Genomic DNA, 11,445 nt, shown 5'->3' on the forward strand with positions numbered 1-11,445 from the left:
TCCATTGAGTGGTATTTATACTCTCTCCAAACATCACCTATCTTCCCAAGGGTCTTGCCTCAGCAAAACACCATGAGTCTGCCTTATGACACAACCAGAAACTTCCAATTCAATCTAGTCTTGGTGTATGCATGTTGATGTACCCTGAGAGGTGTACACATCTGGTCTCCGGGTGGACATGCTGATGTACACTGAGAAACCCAGCCTCCCATCCTACCCCTGGCCATGTAAGAGCCTGAGAGTCATTCTTCATGACTTCGTGGCAGGCACTCCAACGAAGGCCTCTGTAGATGTTGGGAGCCAGCCTCAGTGATGGCCAGTCCCACAGAGGAGATAAGGAATATGCAATGGAAAACAAAGTCAGGCATAGTGATTGGGGCACTCTTGCAGCCTGCCTGATTAACAGTCAGCATGCTTCTTTATTAGTGTAGAACTCAGTAGACATGGATAGAGTTATGTTATTCCAAAATATAGATCATATCATTTTGTCCCCAGACACACATTTTAACTTCCTCTTGCTTATAAGTTTAGTCACCATTGATAAACTGTGACGGAACAGAGTTATCTTTCATAGTCATTTTCCCACCAATCCAATATCTCCAAGTTGCACAACTATTAAAAGCTCCCCAAGCATGCAGCACATGGAGATTAAGACCAAAAGTGGAAGACAGCGTGACAGCTATTACTTCATGTTCTTTGCTGTGTCTTTGTCAAGCAGCTGTGCTGGCTTTATGACTTTCGCTGTTTCCATTAGACATGGTTGTTCCGGATTACCACATCTAGTCTATTTTTGGTCATAATTTTACCCAGACTCTTCTCCACAGACACTGTGGAGAGCAGGCACACAGCAAACTTGTTAGTTTAGACACTATGGGACTAATTCTGCTCCTCCTATGCCCTTTGGGAAAAGAGGCTGTCAGCTTGCTGGTCGGTGGACCAGGTTGCATTGAGTTTTTCTTGTTGCCACAGTTTGGGGGATTAGGAGATGGGATCATGGTGTGAGGCAACATTCTGTCCTCTACCATCTAACAGGATTATTATGGGGAATGAGGTGAAAGAATGCATGTCTATACATGCTTCTCCAATGCAGGCATCTTATCATCTAGACCAGAGGTTCTCAATCTGTGGGTTTCAAATCTTTTGGGGGGGGGGGTGTCAAATGACCATTTCATAGGGGCCACATATCAGATATCCTGCATATCAGATATTTATATTTTTATTCATAACAGTAGCAAAATTACAGTTATGAAGTTAACAATGAAATAACTTTATAGTTGGGGGTTACCACATCGTGAAGAACTGAATTAAAGGGTATCTTAGTCAGGGTTTCTATTCCTGCACAAAACATGACCAAGAAGCAAGTTGGGAAGGAAAGGGTTTATTCAGTTTACACTTCCAAGTTGCTGTTCATCACCAAAGGAAGTCAGGACTGGAACTTAAGCAGGTCAGGAAGGAGGGGCTGATGCAGAGGGCATGGAGGGATGTTACTTACTGGCTTGCTTCCCCTGCCTTGCTCAGCTTGCTTTCTTATAGAACCCAGGCCTACCAGCCCAGGGATGGCACCACCCACAAGGGGCTCTCCCCCCTTGATGATTAATTGAGAAGACACCTTACAGCTGGATCTCCTGGAGGTATTTCCTCAAGGGAGCTCCTTTCTCTGTGATAACTCCAGCTTGTGCCAAGTTGACACAAAACCAGCCAGTACAAAGGGTCACAGAATTAGCAAGGTTGAGAACCACTCATCTAGACCTTCTTTCCTGAGAATGAGCTTGCCTGGGGTCTCCTTCTGGCTTTTCTTTGTACCTTGAGTTCCTCTTGTCCTTTCTCTCCTACCCAAATCCTCAAGAAGTCATGTAAATCCTGGAAGGGACCGTACACATCGAGTTCCGTATAGTGTGGAGTCGCATCCTGAAAAAACGACGTCCCATCCCAGGAAAGGAAGCATGCTTTATAATATTTCTGCATTAGAGAGCCTAACCAGCAAGGTGTCAGTTGAAAGAGGCTAGAACTTGACACTGAGCTGAGGTGATCTTGCTTGATTCATCTGAAGAGAGCCAGCTGGTCTTCTACAGTCCTACAAGAGCTGTGATAGCTTGACCAAGCTAAGGCAAGACTGCAAACCATCAACAGTCACGTGACAAAAAAGATCTGAAGGCCAGGAAGGAAATTCCTCTTCAGTGCTGGGAAAATGTAAGAATGTGTATTCTCTAAAGTAGGGTCAGGAAGTCCCCAGAGGGAAGCTCTGTGTCTCATTCTGTAAATGACCTCTAGAAATCAGAAGCCTGGGCCTTGTGGGAACCGAGGGGCTGTTTTAAGGATGAGAGAGAACACTAAAGACAGGAGCTGTGGCTGTCAGCAAAGGAGAAAATGCATTCATTTAGAATTCAGAGCAGCTGCAGTAAGTATATCTAGGCCAACAGAGATGTCTGGCCAGGAGATACCAATGACCTCCGGCACTTAACACAGATCAGGAAGGCTCACTAGTTTCTGAGTTACTGCCATGTTCAGGACCAGACGCCTGGGACTTGGTTGTTTATTTTATCTTTTTTTGCTTGTTGTTTTTATTCATTTGCTTATGTGTTAGGTAAGTTTCACTAGGAACTCATGGTAATTCTGTCCCAGCCTGTGCCACCAAGCTGGCATTATTTTATCTTTAATTGCCGAAGCAAACTGTTACCACGTTGTTTTAGTCTACATGTGGCATTTCATCTGAGGTTTTCCTTGACTTTAAACTGGAAGGATCATGTTGTCTTTCTGGGAGAATAGAGTTGGAGGGGATATGCTAACAGGCCTGGTATTTAGAAGATGTCTCCTGGTGGGAAGACAGAGAATCCAACAGCTGGTAGTCCACAAAAGTTGGATATCATAGCTGGCCTTCAGTATATTGGAAACACACACACACACACACTGGTTCTAGTATTGGTGAAGACAGAGAATCCAACAGCTGTTAGTCTACAAAAGTTGGATATCATAGCTGGCCTTCAGTATGTTGAAATCACACACACACACACACACACACACACACACACACACACACTACTGATATTCAAATAAAAGACTGGGCTTTGGTCTGCAAGAGCTGAGCTGTCTAGATATCTCTGGAGAGCATAACACAAGGCTGTCAGCTTGTTGCTAGTGAAGTCAACCCTTAAACACAAGAATAGGCCAGTGGATTAGGAGGAAGTCAGAGGAGGGGGAGATGCACACCTCCTTCAGTGCTGACCGGCACCCTGGTCACCCAGGACAGCAGCACTATGTTCTTTCTTCCTCATGTGCCCTCTGGTTAGGGCCATCTCAAACCCTCGTGGATTAATTAGATGGAGGGTTTTTACAATCACTCTGTTTCAACAATCCCGACTTGAGGAGGTTCAAGAGATGGTTCAGTCAGTGAAATGTTTGTCCTGCAACCATCAGGACTTGGGTCCAGACCTCAAGCACCCACAAAATGTGTTGTGTAAGCTGACATGTGTCTGTACCCCAGCTCTGGGAGGCAGAGAGCTCACTAGGGCTCACTGGCTGGCCAGGCCAGGCAAATCAGTGACTAGTGAGTTCTGGAGGCTGAGGGGGCAGTGTCTCAGAAAAGAAGGTGGAGCTCAAATGAGGAAAATACCCATTGTCAACATCTGACCTGCCACACACACACACACACACACACACACACACACAGAGAGAGAGAGAGAGAGAGAGAGAGAGAGAGAGAGAGAGAGTGTGTTTTTATATACATATAATGCCCTTACCCCAAATACTTGCCTGAAAACACAGAAAGTCTTATTTTGCCAAGAATTCTTTCCCCGCATGTAGTGAATAAATGCAGATTAAAGAAGATCTCTATATAAGTCAACTATAAAAACAATAATTCCAATATGAACAAATAAGGGTGCATGCATGCCATTAGCCCTTTCTTTTTTGCATCATCATTTTTCCTTTTTTGAAATAGGGTTTGTGATGGAGCCCAGTCTTATCTAGAACTTGCTACACAGAGGAAACTGACCTGAAGCTCAGAACTCTGCCTGCTTCTGCATTCCGAGTGTGGTTTAAAGGGTGTGCCATCATCCACATTTGCTTTGCTGTGGTTTAAAACTTCTCATTACTCCTGTAACTTGTAGTGACAAGAGAAGCTCAGTTGTCTACTGCTGAAGGCTCATTCTTTCATTTTGGAATTCTGATTGTCTGGGAGAAAGTGGAAACACACACAATTCCTTGACGAAAGTTGTCCCTTTCCACCACTGATGTGATCTCCCACTAACATGGTCTCTAGCAAAATGATCAAGTTTAGATATGTCAGATTTAGACTTGTATATGTGTATATGTGTATGGACCTGCAGGCTCTGTCTGATCACAGCCCGACTCCATGATTCCAGAACAGCACCTTCCTGCTGTATTTTTCGGGAGAAGATGAATGTTGGTTGTATCCTCATATGGTGAAGGACTGGGAACACAAAGAGATGATAAGGATCCCAGTCTCACCCTGCACGTCGTGATCTAAGGGCACCATCTCTGAAGGTTACTACATTCCAGAGTAAATTTCAGCATGAGTTCCAGAAGATTCCATCAGGTGACCTCTTTAAAAATTTTTAGTTTTGTGTAGAGAATGCTATTTTCAGATGTAGTGTTAGGAAACATGATTCCTTTTTATCTTTTTAATGTTCTTTTATAGACCTGAGCCATCACCTTTGAAATAGGGATAAGGTTAGAGGGTAGATGGAGCAGGCTTGCTGCTTCTATCACAACTCTCTCCAAGAAGTACCTAAAGGGTCACATGAGAACTCACCCAACTCACCCTGTTCCCGTGGTCTGAGCCTGTTTTATTTATTTTCTTTTTATTCATTTATTTATAAATTTTTCGAGGCAGGGTTTCTTTGTGTAGCCCTGGCTTCTGGAACTCAAACTGTAAATCAGGCTGACTTAGAATTCAGAGATCCTCCTGCCTCTGCCTCTCAAGTGCTGAGACCAAAGGTGTGCACTGCCACTGCTGGGACCACCACCCAGGTATGGTCTGAAGTCTTAAAGGTGCTGCCACCTTTCAATAGCGCCACCCCAAGAACAAGTCTTCAGTCATGGTGAACAGTGGGCCGTGAGGGGCACAGACTATTTTCATGTCAATTCCTGCCACCCTGAGAACAAGTCTTCTATTACAGTGGGCCATGAGGGGCACAGACTATGCTCATGTCAGTCCATCAGATGGGAGAGGGAGAGCTGTTCTTTTGAGTATTTAGGGGAAAATGCATGAAGGCAAAGAAAGGGTGAAACTTTATGCTTAGAAGAACATTCTGGAAGCAGACACTGGGCTCCTCAGGCCTTCAGTAGCTCGGACTCTTCCTCCGTTGGAACTTGAAACTCTTCCACATATATTTCAAATCCCCTTTCAGAGTGATTTTCAGATTCTTAGGTTAGTCTCTCTCTCTCTCTCTCTCTCTCTCTCTCTCTCTCTCTCTCTCTCTCTCTTTCTTGGGGGCATGGTTTCACATAGCCCAAATCATCCTTGAATTCCCTGTGTAGCCGAGGCTTCTCATAAACTCCTGACCTTGCCTCCATCTCCCATGTGCTGGGATTGCAGGATATTTCACCGTGCCTGACTATTCTCTCTCTCTCTCTCTCTCTCTCTCTCTCTCTCTCTCTCTCTCTCTACCTGTTTTTGTATCTTCATCTTCTCTCTCTTTACTCTCTTCTTTATTCTGTCTCCTTATTTCTATCATTTCTGATTTGACTTCTCCAACATTCTCTTAACAAATGTTTTTCCCATTTTTATTATATGGTAGATACTATGTTAAGTAATGGGAATGCAAATTTATCCCAAAAATACAGTGAAGTATAGAAAACATATCAGCCATTAATGATGGGATGGTATGTATGGTAAGACCTGTGAAAGGGGAGGCTGAGTGAGGTGGACAAAAAAAAAAGTCAGTGTGTGTGTGTGTGTGTGTGTGGTGGTATGTGTATGCGTTGGTGTGTGTGGTGTGTATGTGTGGTATGTGTGTGGTGTGTGTATGCATTGGGGTGTGTGTTGGTGTATGTGTTGGTGTGTGTGTTGGTGTGTGTTGGTGTATGTGTTGGTGTGGGTGTTGGTGTGTGTTGGTGTATGTGTTGGTGTGTGTGTTGGTGTGTGTTGGTGTATGTGTTGGTGTGTGTGTTGGTGTGTGTTGGTGTATGTGTTGGTGTGTGTGTGTTTGTGATGTGTGTTTAAAAATAAGCCGGGAAACTAAAGGAACCTTAGAGAAGGTTTTTTTTGTTTTGTTTTTGTTTTTTTGTTTTTTTTTTTTGTTTTTTTTTTTACTGAATTTTTCAAAAAAGATTGGGAAAAGATAAGGAAGGGCTGATTTTCAGTCTCCATTCTTTAACTAGTCTTCAGTATAAGACTTCTTTCTGACATATCAAAATTAACTGTTTTTTCCTGGTTTTTCAAGGCCCTCCAAAATCTAGCACTGACTGTTCCTATGAATTGGGTTTCTAACTCTTTCTTCAAACAGCTTTCTTGACTATGGCCAGATCTGCCACACTTTTTATAGGCTAGTCTCACCGAAGCCTGATTTTGTCTTTATGACCTAACTTTTTGGTCTATTCTCCCTACAATGATTTGCATATGCTCAGCCCAGGAAGTGGCACTATTAGAAGGTGTGGCCCTGTTAGAGTAGGTGTGTCACTGTGGGTGTGGGCTATAAGACTCTCATTCTAGCTGCCTGGAAGTCAGTCTTCCACTACCAGCCTTCAGATGACGATGTAGAACCTTCAGCTCCTCCTGCACCATGCCTGCTGGGGTGCTGCTATGTTCCTGCCTTGATGATACTAGACTGAACCTTTGAACCTCTGAACCTATAAGCCAGCCCCAATTAAATGTTATCCTTATAAGAGTTGCCTTGGTCATGGTGTCTGTTCACAGCAGTAAAACCCTAAGACACTCCCCTTGTGTTCAAAGTCTGCTTCTTCCTCCTGGAAATCCTCTATTCATTTTCTTCTCACTGTTCCTGTTGTTTTCTAAGGCAGTCTGTGGCCTCTGCTGAATGAGCTGCAAGAAAAGTCTCTGACATGTTAAAACGCCTGCCATGTGTGGGGACTACCCAGGCTCCTTTTTCCTGGGCATTCTGTATTTATTTTAGTAGATGGAATTTCATGAGCCCAACTTAATGTCATCGCCATAACCGGCTGGACCAGATGTGTTTGGGCTAAGTCACCTAAGAGGTGGTTTGTCATGATCCTGATCCCAATGTGGCCTCTCCTTGTTTGGGAAAGGATAAAACACTGGGAAAATGGCTTATCATGACAGACACAACATTCTCGATTCTCTGTGCAGCTGCTATATCTACTACACAAGGAGCACTGGATCCAGGTGCTTGCATGGCCTGAGAAGCAGCTCCCTTTACCACTCCAGATTCCCACATATTTTTGATAAAAATCTCTATCACTGCAGTAAGTTGATGCATGTCTTTTATTTAAGTCAAGAAGGTTTTTCCCCCCTCAGAAATATTTCAAACGGAAAGCACATGGGTAACTCAGGCAAGATCAGTTGGCTGTCTTTCAAGAGACTCCACAAGATGGATTATCTTGGTGGTTTATCGAAGCCTATGCTCTGGTTCTCAGCCTATAGATTTAGAAACTGGGTTTTATCAACATAACACAGATCTATTTCTCATTACTGGTACACATTAATCAACTCACAAAGACTTAGAAAAAGCCAGTGTATCTATATATTAGTAGCTGTCCTAAAGACTGGAATACTTCATAGAACATCATATTCCACAAAGATTAGAGTGAGGAGGAGGATCTGTGTATGATAACATCCACGGAGGGAGGGAGGGAGAATTAATTCCAGGAACTGCACATAGCCTTCAGCTGATATTATTGCTGGGGAAGAGTGATGGTCTTTCTTCAGTTCAGTATTTGGCAATGGATCATTTGTGATGGAGAATTAGCCATTCCAGGGAAAAGGCTCTTTCATCTGTGTCCAAGGGCTCTTTCTCTTCTGGACGATGACAATAATAAATCATACCTAAGAGGTTGACTCAGTAATGGGTCTGGAGGATTGAGGTAGAAGCAGGAATTAAAGATGCCCCTCCTAGTTACCTGATTCAAATATATGGGTGCATAACAGCCATTTCATTTATGTAGAGCTAAGATTATGGGTTCAGTTTTGGACATAGAGTGATGTGGGTAGGACTTCCAGTCCTGTACTGCACTGTAGGGAGATATCTACGCAGACCTGTTACTCAGGCATGGGAACTATGCCAGGGACGTAAATTTGGGATTCGTCAGCATATGTATGATTAAAATCATAAGAGTTGATATAGGAGTCCATGATGTTGCCCTCAGGGAAACACCCAGAGAACAAAGAGTAGACGGCCTGGGCCAGGATTCTGATCTCACCAAAGTTTAGCTGTTGAGTAGAAAATGAGAAGCAGACATAGAAACCAAGAAAGAGTAGACAACAAATCTGCTTATATGGAAACCAAGACCTAAGACTATTTACACAAAGACTATTTCTCAAATGGGACATAAGTTCTGACACAAATGACACTAGCTCTTCCAAGAATGAAGTGTCTTGGATGTTGCAGACCAGACGCTGCTGTCCTGAACTCACTACTCTCCTGGGAAGAACTTCTAGGAGACTTGGCAAAGTCCCGGGAACCATGTTGCTTCTGCCCTCTGATGGAGGCCTCTTCATTTATTTGCTATATAACTAAGATGAGAAACTTTGCAGGACTGGCAACAAAGAACAACAGAAAGAGATGTTGCTCTTTGGTGCCCTAGCAAGAAGTAGCATCAGGGGTGCAATGGGCTAATTAATGGGGGTGAAATGAGAGTACGCTGAGAAGCCTGTGGCTTGCCTAGGAGAAAGAAGCACTGGTATGTGTGTGTGTGTGTGTGTGTGTGTGTGTGTGTGTGTGAGAGAGAGAGAGAGAGAGAGAGAGAGAGAGAGAGAGAGAGATACAGTCTGTATGTGAGTGTGAGAGACAGATAGTTCTGGTTATATGTGAGAGACAGAGACAGAGACAGACAGTGTGTGTGAGAGAGACAAGAGTGTGTGTGAGTTGTGTGTGTGAGAGAGAGGCAGAGATACAGAGACAGAGTGGGTGTATGAGAGAGACAGACAGACAGACAGACAGACAGACACAGACAGGGACTCAGAGTCATATAATGTTACTAAAAACTAGGAGAGGAACCAAATCACAGTATTGCAAAACAGGTTTTTGAGGAGTGAATATTAGTATGGGACGGTCGTGGCAGGTAGCCTGGGCTGGCCTGGAGCTCACTATGTAGATCAGGCTACCCCTGAACTTACAACCCTTCCTATAATTGCCTCCTTGGCCCTAGGTTTACAGGTATGCACCACCATGACTGACTCAAAAAACTCTTGAAATATTATTATCAAATAATATTATTTTTATTTTTTGTGTGTCTGTGTAGTGTGTGTGTGTTTGTATTGTGTGTTGTGTGTGGTGTGTTGTGTGTGTATGCAGGTGTCATTTGAGTAAACATGCCTGAGTGTGCTTATAGACGTTGGGGATGTCTTCCTAAATCATTCTTCACCCTGCATTTTGAGACAAGGTCTCTCAATGAACCCAGAACTCAGCAGCTAGCTAGACTGGCCTGCTAACACACCCCAGAGACCTTCCTGTTCCTGACCTACCCAGATGCCTGGCTTTTTACACATATCTGAGATATCACACTTAGGTTGTAAAGTGTGGGTTACAGTCACTTTACCAAATGAAACCCCCTTCATCCTATCAAAACATCTTGTATAAAGTTACTTTTTAATTTAGCCACAGAAACTCTGCTTTAGTGAGTAAAATAGAATTTGGTCTTTAAAACAATGGATCATTAATCACTCTAAAAATCAAGCGTATTAATGCTAGATTGTTTCCTGAACTATGTGATGCCCCAGGAGAACGACTTGGACCTATGACCGTATCTTGACTGACCTGGTTAAGCTAAGGTCAAAGGATAAAACTGGGCACTACTGAGCACACACTGAAGATGACATTTGACAACTTCTGTCTATAGCATGGAACTCCAATACAATTAAGGACCACTTGCCACCCTCGGCACACGCTCCTCTCCCACTTCTATCCGGATCCAGCTTACAGGGCTGTGGGAAGCGGCTCTGCTCTCACCATTACAAGGTTGCACTTGGCATAGGCATTGCTTGAGAGAAAAGACAACTCCATATATGGAGTTGTATGCACTAAGAGGTGTGGTTACCCGATCACCCCACCTCGAGTCATTGAGAGTGGCCAATTAGTGACTTTGTGGCAGCTGTTGATAGGATCAAGGCAATGCTTATAAGGGGCTGCGGGAGCTGGGGAGAGAGACAAGAGAAGAGAAGGAGAGAGAGGAGGCGCGCTGTATAGGGATAGCTGAATAAACCGCTTGAAGAAGAACACGGTTGCCGTTGCCTTATTCTGTGGGTCAGACGTGGGTAGCGACACCAGGCTTAAAGTGTAAAGCAGGGAAATTAAAGCCTGCTATTCCAAAGCGTTTGCTCTGGGAAAAAAATTAACTTGAAAATTTCCCAGAGATGTGCTGTTCAGTGAGGATCAGGTAAAGAGAAAAAGCCAGTCGCCTTTAAGAACAGCAGTGTAGTAAGTCTTTTCTCCTCTGGAGGATTGTAGAGAGGACAAATTCTCCTTAGATAGGAATCCCAACACCCGTAGGTTCAGCACAACCTAAAATAACTCTGTAGATGTTACATAGTCTCAGCTTCTCCCTCTCCCTCTCCCTCTCCCTCTCCCTCTCCCTCTCCCTCTCCCTCTCCCTCTCCCTCTCCCTCTCCCTCTCCCTCTCCCTCTCCCTCTCCCCCTCCCCCTCCCCCTCCCCCTCCCCCTCCCCCTCCCCCTCCCCCTCCCCCTCCCCCTCCCCCTCCCCCTCCCCCTCCCCCTCCCCCTCCCCCTCCCCCTCCCCCTCCCCCTCCCCCTCCCCCTCCCCCTCCCCCTCCCCCTCCCCCTCCCCCTCCCCCTCCCCCTCCCCCTCCCCCTCCCCCTCCCCCTCCCCCCCTCCCCCTCCCCCTCCCCTCCCCCTCCCCCTCCCCCTCCCCCTCTCTCTCTTAAGGTAGGTTCTCACTGTGTAGCTCTGCTGGTCTGTTCTCTGCCTCCCAAGTGTTGGAATTAAAGACTGTGCCCAGTATCATATTATCTTTCATTATCTTAATTATGAAATTTACCATAATTAAGCAGAGCTAACATTTTTATCTGTTGTGTTTGGGTAGCATGTTTGAGATGGCATATGGAGGTCAGAGGACAATTTGTGGGGGTTGGTGTTCTCTTTCTACCACATGAGTCTGGGAATAGAAACCAAGTTGTCATGGGGCTGAAGAGATGGTTTATCAGTTAAGCTCTTGCTGCTCTTCCAGAGGCCCTGAGTTCAGCTCGAAGCACAGCACATACGTCAGGCATCTCAAAACTGCCTGTGACTACAGCTCCAGAGGTCCAATACCCTCTCTCTGGCCACTGCAGT

The sequence above is a fragment of the Arvicanthis niloticus genome, chromosome 7 (assembly GCF_011762505.2).
Source record: "Arvicanthis niloticus isolate mArvNil1 chromosome 7, mArvNil1.pat.X, whole genome shotgun sequence".
NCBI classification, from domain to species: Eukaryota; Metazoa; Chordata; class Mammalia; order Rodentia; family Muridae; genus Arvicanthis; species Arvicanthis niloticus.